Genomic DNA, 13,492 nt, shown 5'->3' with positions numbered 1-13,492 from the left:
TACCATTTCCTCTTTTAATTATCCCCAAGCAAAAAGATGGAGCACATCAGACGCATCGGTAAATCCCGGCTCTGGCACGAGCTCATAGCAGTTCCTGCGTCCGCGTCTGGCAATTCCGATAGAGAGCGCGCGCTGGCAGTGACAGAGAGAGAGGCCGCCTGGAGATTTTTTAACGGAAGAATGGGGAGGATGATCTCTCAGCAAAACAGGTCTTCGCTCTCTTTCCGACGTGGGCGGCTTTGGCTAGCACTGTCTGATCACGCTGCGTTTTCAACACCAGATTAGCGAATTCTGAAGAGAAGACTCCATCAAATTCACACAGACCCCTTGTTTACACCTCAGCAGAGTCAGCACGGTAGCGTTTTTTTAAATTACTGCTTAGAAAGGGCCACATTGGAGGCCTACTTAAGTGGTCCTATCTCTGCCTGCAATATTTTGTGGATAGGCTATTGTGATGATTTTTGACAGGGAGTTAAATACATCATGATTTGTAATTTGAAGCCAAATTCATTTTTTTTGTGTGCAATTCAATGTCTCTTTGTTTTTACTAATCTGTTTTGCAGGATGTTATAGGCTCACTTTAATTAGGTATCAACTATGTGGTATGGCTCTTTCTTTCCCAAGCCTGTAAGATACAAAAAAATTAAGAGTTAACCAGCATTAGGCTGATGTCTGTCAACATTTTGATTTCTCAGAACTGCAGGGTGCAAATCAATCTCCAAGGCCCCTTTCTGACTGYCAGTGGGCTAATAGTGCTGTCATCTCCTATGTGATTAAACATATTGCACTATATGTATGGGCCTCCCGAGTGGCGCAGCGGTCTACAGACGGCTGTATCACAACCGGACGTGATTGGGAGTCCCATAGGGCGGCGCACAATTGGCCCAGCATCGTTCGGGTTAGGGGAGGGTTTGGCCGAGGTAGGTCGTCATTGTAAATAAGAATTTGTTCTTAACTGACTTGCCTAGTTAAATAACGGTTCAATAATAAATATATATGTGATCCTTGGATAAGATAGAGATGCAGATCAACCCTTAGCCCCCTTTCCTCAATGGAAAACCTTGAAATGTTATATTATTGGCTATGTTGTAACAATGTGCAAATAGTTTAACTACAAAAGGGAAAATAAATAAACAGATAAAGATTGTATATGCAATGGTGTTTGTGCTTTACTGGTTGCCCTTTTCTTGTGGCAACAGGTAACACATATTGCTGCTGTGATGGCACACTGTGGTATTTCAAATAAAATGAAATAACATTTTATTGATAACATACACGTGTTTAGCAGATGTTATTGTGGGTGTAGCGAAATGCTTGTGTTTCTAGCTCCAACAGTACAGTAATATCTAACAAGAATATCAAAACATTTCACAACAATACACAAAATACACCCAAATCTAAGTAAATTAATGGAATTAATATTTGGATGAGCAGCAGACTAAGATACAGTAGAATAGTTTAGAATACAGTATATACTGTACATATGACATGAGTAATGCAAAATATGTAAACATTATTAAAGTGACTAGTGTTCCATTATTAAAGTGGCCAGTGATTTCAAGTCTATGTATATAGGGCAGCAGTCTCTAATGTGCTAGTGATGGCTATTTAACAGTCTGATGGCCTTGAGATAGAAGCTGTTTTTCAGTCTCTCAGTCCCAGCTTTGATGCACTGACCTCGCCTTCGGGATGACAGCAGGGTGAACAGGCATTGGTTCGGGTGGTTGTTGTCCTTGATGATCTTTTTGGCCTGCCAGTGACATTGGGTGCATGTTGGTGTCCTGGAGTGTAGGTAGTTTACCCCCGGTGATGCGTTGGGCAGACCGTACCACCTTCTGGAGAGCCCTGCGGTTGCGGACGGTGCAGTTGCAGTACATGGTGGTCATACAGCCCGGCAGGATGCTCTCAATTGTGCATCGGTAAAAGTTTGTGAGGGTTTTAGGAGCCAAACCACATTTCTTCAGCCTCCTGAGGATGAAGAGGTGCTGTCGCACCTTCTTCACCGCACTGTCTGTGTGGGTGAACCATTTCAGTTTGTCAGTGTTGTGTACGCCGAGGAACTTGAAGCTTTCCACCTTCTCCACTGCGGTCCTGTCAATGTGGATAGGGGGGTGCTACCTCTGCTGTTTCCTGAAGTCCACAATCAGCTCCTTTGTTTTGTTGACGTTGAGTGAGAGTTTATTTTCCTGGCACCACGCTTCCAGGGCCCTCACCTACTCCCTGTAGGATGTCTTTAACCTAATAGATACGGGAATTTATCAACATTTGATTTGTTTTTTAATTCTTTGTGTTACTGTGTAATCGGAGGGAAACGTGTGTCTAATATGGTCAAATATTTGTCAGGAGGTTAGGAAGTGCAGCTCATTTTTGCACCTCATTTTGCGGGCATTGGGCACATAATCTGTTTCTCTCGAGAGACAAGTCTGCCTACGGCGGCCTCTCTCAATAACAAGGCTATGCTCATGAGTCTGTAAATAGTCAAAGCTTTCCTTCATTTTGGGTCAGTCACAGTGGTCAGGTATTTTGACACTGTGTCTCTGTGTTTAGGGCCAAATAGCATTCCAGTTTGTACCGTTTTTATTAATTCTTTCACGTGTGAGGTAATTCGCTTTTTGCTTTCTCATGATTTGGTTGGGTCTAATTGTGTTGCTGTCCTGGGGCTCTGTGGGTTCTGTTTGTGAACAGAGTCCTAGAACCATCTTGCTGAGAGGACCCTTCTCTAGGTACAGTGGGGAGAACAAGTATTTGATACACTGATGATTTTGCAGGTTTTCCTACTTACAAAGCATGTAGAGGTCTGTAATTTTTATCATAGGTACACTTCAACTGTGAGAGACGAACTAAACAAAAATCCAGAAAATCACATTGTATGATTTTTAAGTAATTAATTTGCATTTTATTGCATGACATAAGTATTTGATACATCAGAAAAGCAGAACTTAATATTTGGTACAGAACCTTTGTTTGCAATTACAGAGATCATACGTTCCTGTAGTTCTTGACCAGGTTTGCACACACTGCAGCAGGGATTTTGGCCCACTCCTCCATACACGACTTTCCAGATCCTTCAGGTTTCGGGGCTGTCGCTGGGCAATACGGACTTTCAGCTCCCTCCAAAGATATTCTATTGGTTCAGGTCTGGAGACTGGCTAGGCCACTCCAAGACCTTGAGATGCTTCTTACAGAGCCACTCCTTAGTTGCCCTGGCTGTGTGTTTCGGGTCGTTGTCTTGCTGGAAGACCCAGCCACGACCCATCTTCAATGCTCTTACTGAGGGAAGGAGGTTGTTGGCCAAGATCTGCGATACATGGCCCCATCCATCCTCCCCTCAATACGGTGCAGTCGTCCTGTCCCCTTTGCAGAAAAGCATCCCCAAGAATGATGTTTCCACCTCCATGCTTCACGGTTGGGATGGTGTTCTTAGAGTTGTACTCATCCTTCTTCTCCTCCAAACACGGCGAGTGGAGTTTAGACCAAAAAGCTCTATTTTTGTCTCATCAGACACATGACCTTCTCCATTCCTCCTCTGGATCATCCACGATGGTCATTGGAAACTTCAGACGGGCCTGGACATGCGCTGGCTTGAGCAGGGGACCTTGCGTGCGCTGCAGGATTTTAATCCATGACGGCGTAGTGTGTTACTAATGGTTTTCTTTGAGACTGTGGTCCCAGCTCTCTTCAGGTCATTGACCAGGTCCTGCCGTGTAGTTCTGGGCTGATCCCTCACCTCCTCATGATCATTGATGCCCACGAGGTGAGATCTTGCATGGAGCCCCAGACCGAGGGTGATTGACCGTCAACTTCAACTTCTTCCATTTTCTAATAATTGCGCCAACAGTTGTTGCCTTCTCACCAAGCTGCTTGCCTATTGTCCTGAGCCCATCCCAGCCTTGTGCAGGTCTACAATTTTATCCCTGATGTTCTTACACAGCTCTCTGGTCTTGGCCATTGTGGAGAGGTTGGAGTCTGTTTGATTGAGTGTGTGGACAGGTGTCTTTTACAGGTAACGAGTTCAAACAGGTGCAGTTAATACAGGTAATGAGTGGAGAACAGGAGGGCTTCTTTAAGAAAAACTAACAGGTCTGTGAGAGCCGGAATTCTTACTGGTTGGTAGGTGATCAAATACTTATGTCATGCAATAAAATGCAAATAATTTCCTTAAAAATCATACAATGTGATTTTCTGGATTTTTGTTAGATTCCGTCTCTCACAGTTGAAGTGTACCTATGATAAAAATGACAGACCTCTACATGCTTTGTAAGTAGGAAAACCTGCAAAATCGGCAGTGTATCAAATACTTGTTCTCCCCACTGTATATCTCTCTATAGGTTATGGCTTTATGGAAGGTTTGGTAATCACTGGTTGTAGAATTTAACGGCTCTTTTCTGGATAGCGGGTATCCTCCCAATTTTGCTCTGCGTGTTTGCACTTAGTGATACTATCATTTGTTTTTGAACAGGACAATGACCAAACACACCTCCAGGCTGTGTAAGGGCTATTTGACCAAGAAGGAGAGTGATCGAGTGCTGCATCAGATGACCTGGCCTCAACAATCACCCGACCTCAACCCAATTGAGAAGGTTTGGGATGAATCGGACCGCAGAGTGAAGGAAAAGCAGCCAACAAGTGCTCAGAATATAAAGACTGTTGGAAAAGCATTCCTCATGAAGCTGGTTGAGAGAATGCCAAGAGTGTGCAAAGCTGTCATCTAGGCAAAGTGTGGCTACTTTGAAGAATCTAAAATCTAAAATACATTTTTGATTGTTTTAACTTTTTTGGTTACTACATGATTCCATAGGTGTTATTTCATACTTTTGATGTCTTTACTATTGTTCTACAATGTAGAAATTAGTAGAAATAAATATAACCCTTGAATGAGTAGGCATGTCCAAACTTTTGACTGGTACTGTATATATACAGTGGGGCAAAAAAGTATTTAGTCAGCCACCAATTGTGCAAGTTCTCCCACTTAAAAGATGAGAGAGGCCTGTAATTTCATCATAGGTACACTTCGACTATGACAGACAAAATGAGAAGAAAAAAAATCCAGAAAATCACATTGTAGGATTTTAAATGAATTTATTTGCAAATTATGGTGGAAAATAAGTATTTGGTCACCTACACACAAGCAAGATTTCTGGCTCTCACAGACCTGTAACTTCTTCTTTAAGAGGCTCCTCTGTCCTCCACTCGTTACCTGTATTAATGGCACCTGTTTGAACTTGTATAAAACACCTGTCCACAACCTCAAACAGTCACACTCCAAACTCCACTATGGCCAAGACCAAAGGGCTGTCAAAGGACACCAGAAACAAAATTGTAGACCTGCACCAGGCTGGGAAGACTGAATCTGCAATAGGTAAGCAGCTTGGTTTGAAGAAATCAACTGTGGGAGCAATTATTAGGAAATGGAAGACATACAAGACCACTGATAATCTCCTCGATCTGGGGCTCCACGCAAGATCTCACCCCGTGGTGTCAAAATGATCACAAGAACGGTGAGCAAAAATCCCAGAACCACACGGGGGGACCTAGTGAATGACCTGCAGAGAAGCTGGGACCAAAGTAACAAAGCCTACCATCAGTAACACACTACGCCGCCAGGGACTCAAATCCTGCAGTGCCAGACGTGTCCCCCTGCTTAAGCCAGTACATGTCCAGGCCCGTCTGAAGTTTGCTAGAGAGCATTTGGATGATCCAGAAGAAGATTGGGAGAATGTCATATGGTCAGATGAAACCAAAATAGAACTTTTTGGTAAAAACTCAACTCGTCGTGTTTGGAGGACAAAGAATGCTGATTGCATCCAAAAACACCATACCTACTGTGAAGCATGGGGTGGGAACATCATGCTTTGGGGCTGTTTTTCTGCAAAGGGACCAGGACGACTGATCCGTGTAAAGGAAAGAATGAATGGGCCATGTATCGTGTATTTTTGAGTGAAAACCTCCTTCCATCAGCAAGGGCATTGAAGAGTAAACGTGGCTGGGTCTTTCAGCATGACAATGATCCCAACACACCGCCTGGGCAACGAAGGAGTGGCTTCATAAGAAGCATTTCAAGGTCCTGGAGTGGCCTAGCCAGTCTCCAGATCTCAACCCCATAGAAAAATGTTTGGAGGGAGTTGAAAATCCGTGTTGCCCAGCAACAGCCCCAAAAACATCACTGCTCTAGAGGAGATCGCATGGAGGAATGGGCCAAAATACCAGCAACAGTGTGTGAAAACCTTGTGAAGACTTACAGAAAACGTTTGACCTCTGTCATTGCCACAAAGGGTATATAAACAAAGTTATTTGAGAATAAACTTTTGTTATTGACCAAATACTTATTTTCCGCCATAATTTGCAAATAAATTCATAAAAAATCCTACAATGTGATTTTTCTGGATTTTCTTTTCTCATTTTGTCTGTCATAGTTGAAGTGTACCTATGATGAAAATTACAGGCCTCTCTCATCTTTTTAAGTGGGAGAACTTGCACAATTGGTGGCTGACTAAATACTTTTTTGCCCCACTGTATATATACATATATATATATATTTTTTTTACTCCATATACAAACTTATACATCTCATCTGCCCAGACCGGCATGCTCACACCCCCATCCCTAGTGCCTGCATTATTGTTAGCCACTTGGCCTTACATTTGATCAATTGTTTTTCTCGGTCGCCCATGCTGTTTCAATATTTCTATAATAAATCATTCAAGTTTTCCATTGTGATAATGATGGCAGATTGATTGATTTCCACATTTCTATTATACGTTTTTTTCAAGATGAGTGATGAGAATCATCCTATCTCACTACACCCCCATATGCCATGCTTTGAATGCAGACAGATGGATTAAAAGTAAGTTGACATTGTAATACTTCTGACAGCCAACTCTCTAGCTCCGTCCACAAATTCCGGACTTCATAGGATTGTCAGAAAGCATGGATTATTGAGTCTTTATTAGTCCGTTTCCAAGGATAGGATTCTCCTCTCTACCTCAACCAGGCGAACCGCGTTGAGGGCTATCTTGTTGTTGATGGCACGCAGCCAGGGCATTTTGCAGGATTGTCACTTTTCCCCCTATCTCACTGAGCTGAGAGTTAATGCCATCTAGTTTGTCGTGGAGTTCTGTATGGTGGGATCTCAGCTCGGAAATAATTTATTTGACGTGGTTCGCCACGGGAAATGGTGAGTCCTCCTGCTCTTGGCTAAAGGCGCCGTCATTTTCTACGGCTATTGCTCGAGCCCGGGTAAAAATGTCACGTAATGTCGCCTTTCGTAGCTGCCATTACTTTTTTGAATAAAGCTAGTGGGTTTTAACTTCTAAGTGGATGTAAGATTAAGATTTGGAAATGACTTGTGTGGAACTCTCAATTTATGCATCTCGTTCAAGGGTCACGTAATCACCCCCATTATTTCTGACCAGATAAAAAATGCTCCTATTTTGATTAATTTAATAGAGTAAGTTAGATCTGCACTATATCAAGTTAACATATCCCAGAGTCTTTTCCTTGATTTCACATCTGCTAGTTTGGTGGATGCAGCTCTCTGTAACCTAGAGGACAACCAGTGGGTCCATTTCTTCTTTTCCATGTTTCTTGTAGGATGACAATGTCTGTATTTCTGATTTCTTTGGTGAAGTCTGGGCTCCTGCTCTTTAGGCCAAAGGCAGATGACCTCAGACCTTGTATATTCCAGCATAGTAAAAGCTTTGCGTTCCATAGTGTCCAGTGTTGCTATTTCTGTGGTTTAGGGTCGGACGATTAGGTTTGAACAGAGCATGCTGAGCATCTGATACATGCCTCTTTCGGCAGGACAGAACACGGGGCGGGGGCCTATGCATATTTGTAAACAATAGCTGGTGCACGATATCTAAGGGAGTCTCAAGGTTTTGCTCACCTGAGGTAAAGTATTTCATGATAAGCTGTAGACCACACTATCTACCAAGAGAGTTTATCTGTATTTTTCTTAGCTGTCTGCATACCACCATAGACCGATGCTGGCATTAAAACTGCACTCAATGAGCTGTATTCCGCCATAAGCAAACAGGAAAACGCTCATCCAGAGGTGGCACTCCTATTGACCGGGGACTTTAGTGCAGGGAAACTTAAATCAGTTTTACCTCATTTCTATCAGCATGTTAAATGTGCAACCAGAGGGGAAAAAATTTGAGACCACCTTTACTCCACACACAGAGACGCGTACATAGCTCTCCCTCGCCCTCCATTTGGCAAATCTGACCATAACTCTGTCCTCCTGATTCCTGCTTACAATAAAAAAATTAAGCAGGAAGCACCAGTGACTCGGTCTATAAAGAAGTGGTCAGATGAAGCAGATGCTAAACTACAGGACTGTTTTGCTAGCACAGACTGGAATATTTTCCGTGATTCTTCCGATGGCATTGAGGAGTACACCACATCAGTCATTGGCTTTATCAATAAGTGCATCGAGGCCGTCATCACCACAGTGACTGTACATACATACCCCAACCAGAAGCCATGGATTACAGGCAACATTCGCACTGAGCTAAAGGGTAGAGCTGCCRCTTTCAAGGAGCGGGACTCTAACCCGGAAGCTTATAAGAAATCCCGCTATGCCCTCCGAAGAACCATCAAACAGGCAAAGCGTCAATACAGGACTAAGATCGAATCGTACTACACCGGCTCTGACGCTCGTCGGATGTGGCAGGGCTTGCACACTATTAAAGACTACAAAGGGAAGCACAGCTGAGAGCTGCCCACTGACACGAGCCTACCAGACGAGCTAAATAACTTATATGCTCGCTTTGAGGCAAGTAACACTGAAACATGCATGAGAGCACCAGCTGTTCCGGACGACTGTATGATCACGCTCTCCGCAGCCAATGTGAGTAAGACCTTTCAACAGGTCAACGAATTACCAGGACATGTCCTCCGAGCATGCACTGATCATCTGGCAAGTGTCTTCACTGACATTTTCAATCTCTCCCTGTCTGAGTCTGTAATACCAACATGTTTCAAGCAGACCACCATAGTCCCTGTGGCCAAGAACACTAAGGTAACCTGCCTGAATGACTACCGACCCTTAGCACTCACGTCTGTAGCCACGAAATGCTTTGAAAGGCTGGTCATGGCTCACATGAACACCATTATCCCAGAAACCTTAGACCCACTCCAATTTGCATACCGCCCCAACAGATCCACAGATGATGCAATCTCTATTGCACTCTACACTGCCCTTTCCCACCTGGACAAAAGGGACACCTATGTGAGAATGCTATTCATTCATAGCCACTACAGCTCAGCATTCAACACCATAGTGCCCTCAAAGCTCATCACTAAGCTAAGGACCCTGGGACTAAACACCCTCTGCAACTGGATCCTGGACTTCCTGACGGGCTGCCCCCAGGTGGTAAGGGTAGGTAACAGAGGTTGGCCGATTATGATTTCTCAACGCCGATACCGATACCGATTATTGGAGGACCCCAAAAAAACACAATACCGATTAATCGGCCGATTTTTCAAGTTTTTTTGTAATAATGACAATTACAACAATACTGAATGAACACTTATTTTAACTTAATATAATACATAAATAAAATCAATTTAGCCTCAAATAAATAATGAAACATGTTCAATTTGGTTTAAATAATGTAAAAACAAAGTGTTGGGGAAGAAAGTAAAAGTGCAATATGTGCCATGTAAGAAAGCTAACGTTTAAGTTCCTTGCTCAGAACATGAGAACAGATCAAAGCTGGTGGTTCCTTTTAACATGAGTCTTCAATATTCCCAGGTAAGATGTTTTAGGTTGTAGTTATTATAGGAATTATAGGACTATTTCACCTGGTTAATATTGCCTGCTAACCTGGATTTCTTCTAGCTAAATATTTAAAAATATATACTTCTGTGTATTGATTTTATTTTTTTCTCCCCAATTTCGTGGTATCCAATTGTTAGTAATTACTATCTTGTCTCATCGCTACAACTCCCGTACGGGCTCGGGAGAGACGAAGGTCGAAAGCCATACGTCCTCCGAAACACAACCCAACCAAGCCGCACTGCTTCTTAACACAGCGCGCCTCCAACCCGGAAGCCAGCCACACCAATGTGTCGGAGGAAACACTGTGCACCTGGCTACCTTGGTTAGCACGCACTGCGCCCAGCCCGCCACAGGAGTCGCTGGTGCGCGATGAGACAAGGATATCGCTACCGGCCAAACCCTACCTAACCCGGACGACGCTAGGCCAATTGTGCGTCGCCCCACGGACCTCCCGGTCGCGGTCGGCTGCGACAGAGCCTGGGCGCGAACCTAGAGTCTCTGGTGGCACAGTTAGCGCTGCGATGCAGTGCCCTAGACCACTGCGCCACCCGGGAGGCCCCTGTGTATTGATTTTAAGAAAGGCATTGATGTTTATGGTTAGGTACAGTCGTGCAACGATTGTCCTTTTTTCGCAAATGCGCTTTTGTTAAATCATCCCATGTTTGGCGAAGTTGGCTGTCTTTGTTAAGAAGAAATAGTCTTCACACAGTTCGCAACGAGCCAGGTGGCCCAAACTGTTGCATATACCCTGACTCTGTTGCAAGAGAAGTGACACAATTTTCCTAGTTAAAAGAAATTCATGTTAGCAGGCAATATTAACTAAATATGCAGGTTTAAAAAATATATACTTGTGTATTGATTTTAAGAAAGGCATTGATGTTTATGGTTAGGTACACGTTGGAGCAACGGCAGTCCTGTTTCGCGAATGCGCACCGCATCGATTATATGCAACGGAGGACACGCTAGATAAACTAGTAATATCATCAACTATGTGTAGTTAACTAGTGATTATGATTGATTGATTGTTTTTTATAAGATAAGTTTAATGCTAGCTAGCAACTTACCTTGGCTTCTTACTGCATTCGCGTAACAGGCAGGGTCCTCGTGGAGTGCAATGTAAAGCAGGTGGTTAGAGCGTTGGATTAGTTAACTGTAAGGTTGCAAGATTGAATCCTCGAGCTGACAAGGTAAAAATCTGTCGTTGTGCCCCTGAACAAGGCAGTTAACCCACCGTTCCTAGGCCGTCATTAAAAATAAGAATGACTTGCCTAGTTAAATAAAGGTGTAAAAAAATGAAAATATATATTTTTTTTAATCGGCCAAAACGGTGTCCAAAAATACCGATTTCCGTTTGTTATGAAAACTTGAAATCGGCCCTAATTAATCGGCCATTCCGATTAATCGGTCGACCTCTAGTAGGTAACAACACATTCGCCACGCTGATCCTCAACACTGGGGCCCCTCAGGGGACTCAGTGTTGAGGATCAGCGTCTTCCTGTTCAGTCTCTTCCTGTACTCCCTGTTCACTCTGCTACCGCACGGCAAGCGGTACTGGAGCGCCAAGTCTAGGTCCAAGAGGCTTCTAAACAGCTTCTACCCCCAAGCCATAAGACTCCTGAACAGCTAATCAAATGGCTACTCAGACTATTTGCATTGCCGCCACACTGCTGCTGCTACTCTCTGTTATTATCTATGCATAGCCACTTTAATAACTCTACCTACATGTACATTAATTACCTCGACACCGGGGCCCCCGCACATTGACTCTGTACCGGTACCCCCTTTATATAGCCCCGCTATTGTTATTTAATGCTGCTCTTTAATTATTTATTATTCTTATCTCTTACTTTTTTTTAGGTATTTTCTTAAAACTGCATTGTTGGTAAACATTTCACTGTAAGGTCTACACCTGTTGTAGTCGATGCATGTGACAAATAACATTTGATTTGATGCCTCTTAAATCAAATCATATTTTATTGGTGCACCGAGTATGAGCACTGAATACGAGCCCATTCCCAACAATGCAGAATAAAATATTTGCTAACTAAAAAGGAAATAGTAACACAATAAAAACATTAACGAGGGGGATGGGGGCTATATAGGGTGTGGCCAGGGTTTGTTTGTTGGGGTGTCGACTATTTGGGCACCAGAGTTTATCCACTTTGTGTTTGGGAAAGATTTTCAATTCATCAATGTATTTCCCATTAGAGTCTAAGCACAATCTCTGTCTTTTGTGTGTCTTCATTGGGTGTTGGGGGGTTGTCAGGGGGGCGTGTCTGATGTGTCCTGTGGTCCGGGTCTGTTCTACTGGCTTGCTCTCTGTCACACCTCAGCTTTCACACCTCAGCTCTCTCTCTCTCGACTTGCTTTGATGATGGGTATGATAATAAATATTCAGACCTATTAGGTTTCAGGAAAGTACTGGATGATGATAGTGGTGGTAATGATGAAGATGCAGTCCAAAAGCTTTATCAAACAAACGAAAATGATTGTAACGAGAATGATGAAGAGTCAGTTTAAGACAGTCCTATTATACACCCAAGACCTCAATTTGGACACATTTTCTACTCCAAAAACTTTAAAAAATGCAAAGAAGCCAAACCATCTGATAAATCAGATACAATTACACTGCACAATGTGATAAAAGGATATCAATGAGCTACTTAAGTTGTGGAAAAAGAGAGCTGCTTGAAACATTAAATCTATTGAAGCCTATGGGAATTTCAAGGCAATGATTGATAAAAAAAATGAAAGCTTATCAACATGAGTCACATTTGGTTAGAGAAACTACCAGAGTAGCAGGTTTTTGTCCGGGAACAGAATGGGTATTGTGTTTCAGAAAGCATTGTCTTTCTGCAGAGTTGAAGCAGAAAGAAGCATACAATTTTAGAGAGAGGACATGGGCTCTTTATCCTCATGAAAGGTTAAAGGATGAGACTGACCTTTCTAGCATCAGCTGGGCTTTGGGAACAGAACACACAAGGGCAACTCTTTCTGGCTTTTTCCCTTCCGCTCTGGGGTATGTTTTACAAGCCAAAGACAGAAGTCCAAAGCACTATTGCTTTTCACATAGACTCAGACACACAACTATGCCCTCCTTTTGACACACCACACACACACACACACACACAACACACACACACACCACACACACACACACACACACACACACACACACACACACACACACACACACACACAACACACAACACACACACAACAGAACACTGTTATCTGTACATGGCATCAGAGTAGGTCTGCAGGCTATGGAAGCAAAAAGAGAACATATCACTCTAGATTACATCAACACAAGGGCTTGATTCAATCAATAACATCAGAATCACTTACACACACACAGGTCTATGAACAGAACACAACCAAGACTTCGTGACCTGCGATCAGGGAGAGGGAAAACATGAACCCACACTGAAATAAACTCTGATAAACCATTTGCATTTTCATAACGTTCTATTATCAACGTTCAATAATCTTTTTCATATCAACCCCAAATATTTGTAGAAGATATGGCTTTGTTTTGTTTACTAGAGAGTGCATGAACCGTCTCACCTCCTGTAAACGTTAAAAGTTCTGTTGTTCACACTACATACCTAAAGGCCTTTTGTGTGATATTTCAATGGGTGCATCACTAGGCCATGGCTGAACAAGGGTCTCTGTACAGAAAACATAGAATGAGGCAGCCATATGGGG

Source organism: Salvelinus sp. IW2-2015, linkage group LG8, assembly GCF_002910315.2.
Source record: "Salvelinus sp. IW2-2015 linkage group LG8, ASM291031v2, whole genome shotgun sequence".
Classification (NCBI taxonomy): domain Eukaryota; kingdom Metazoa; phylum Chordata; class Actinopteri; order Salmoniformes; family Salmonidae; genus Salvelinus; species Salvelinus sp. IW2-2015.
Note: the sequence above shows the minus strand (reverse complement) of the source record.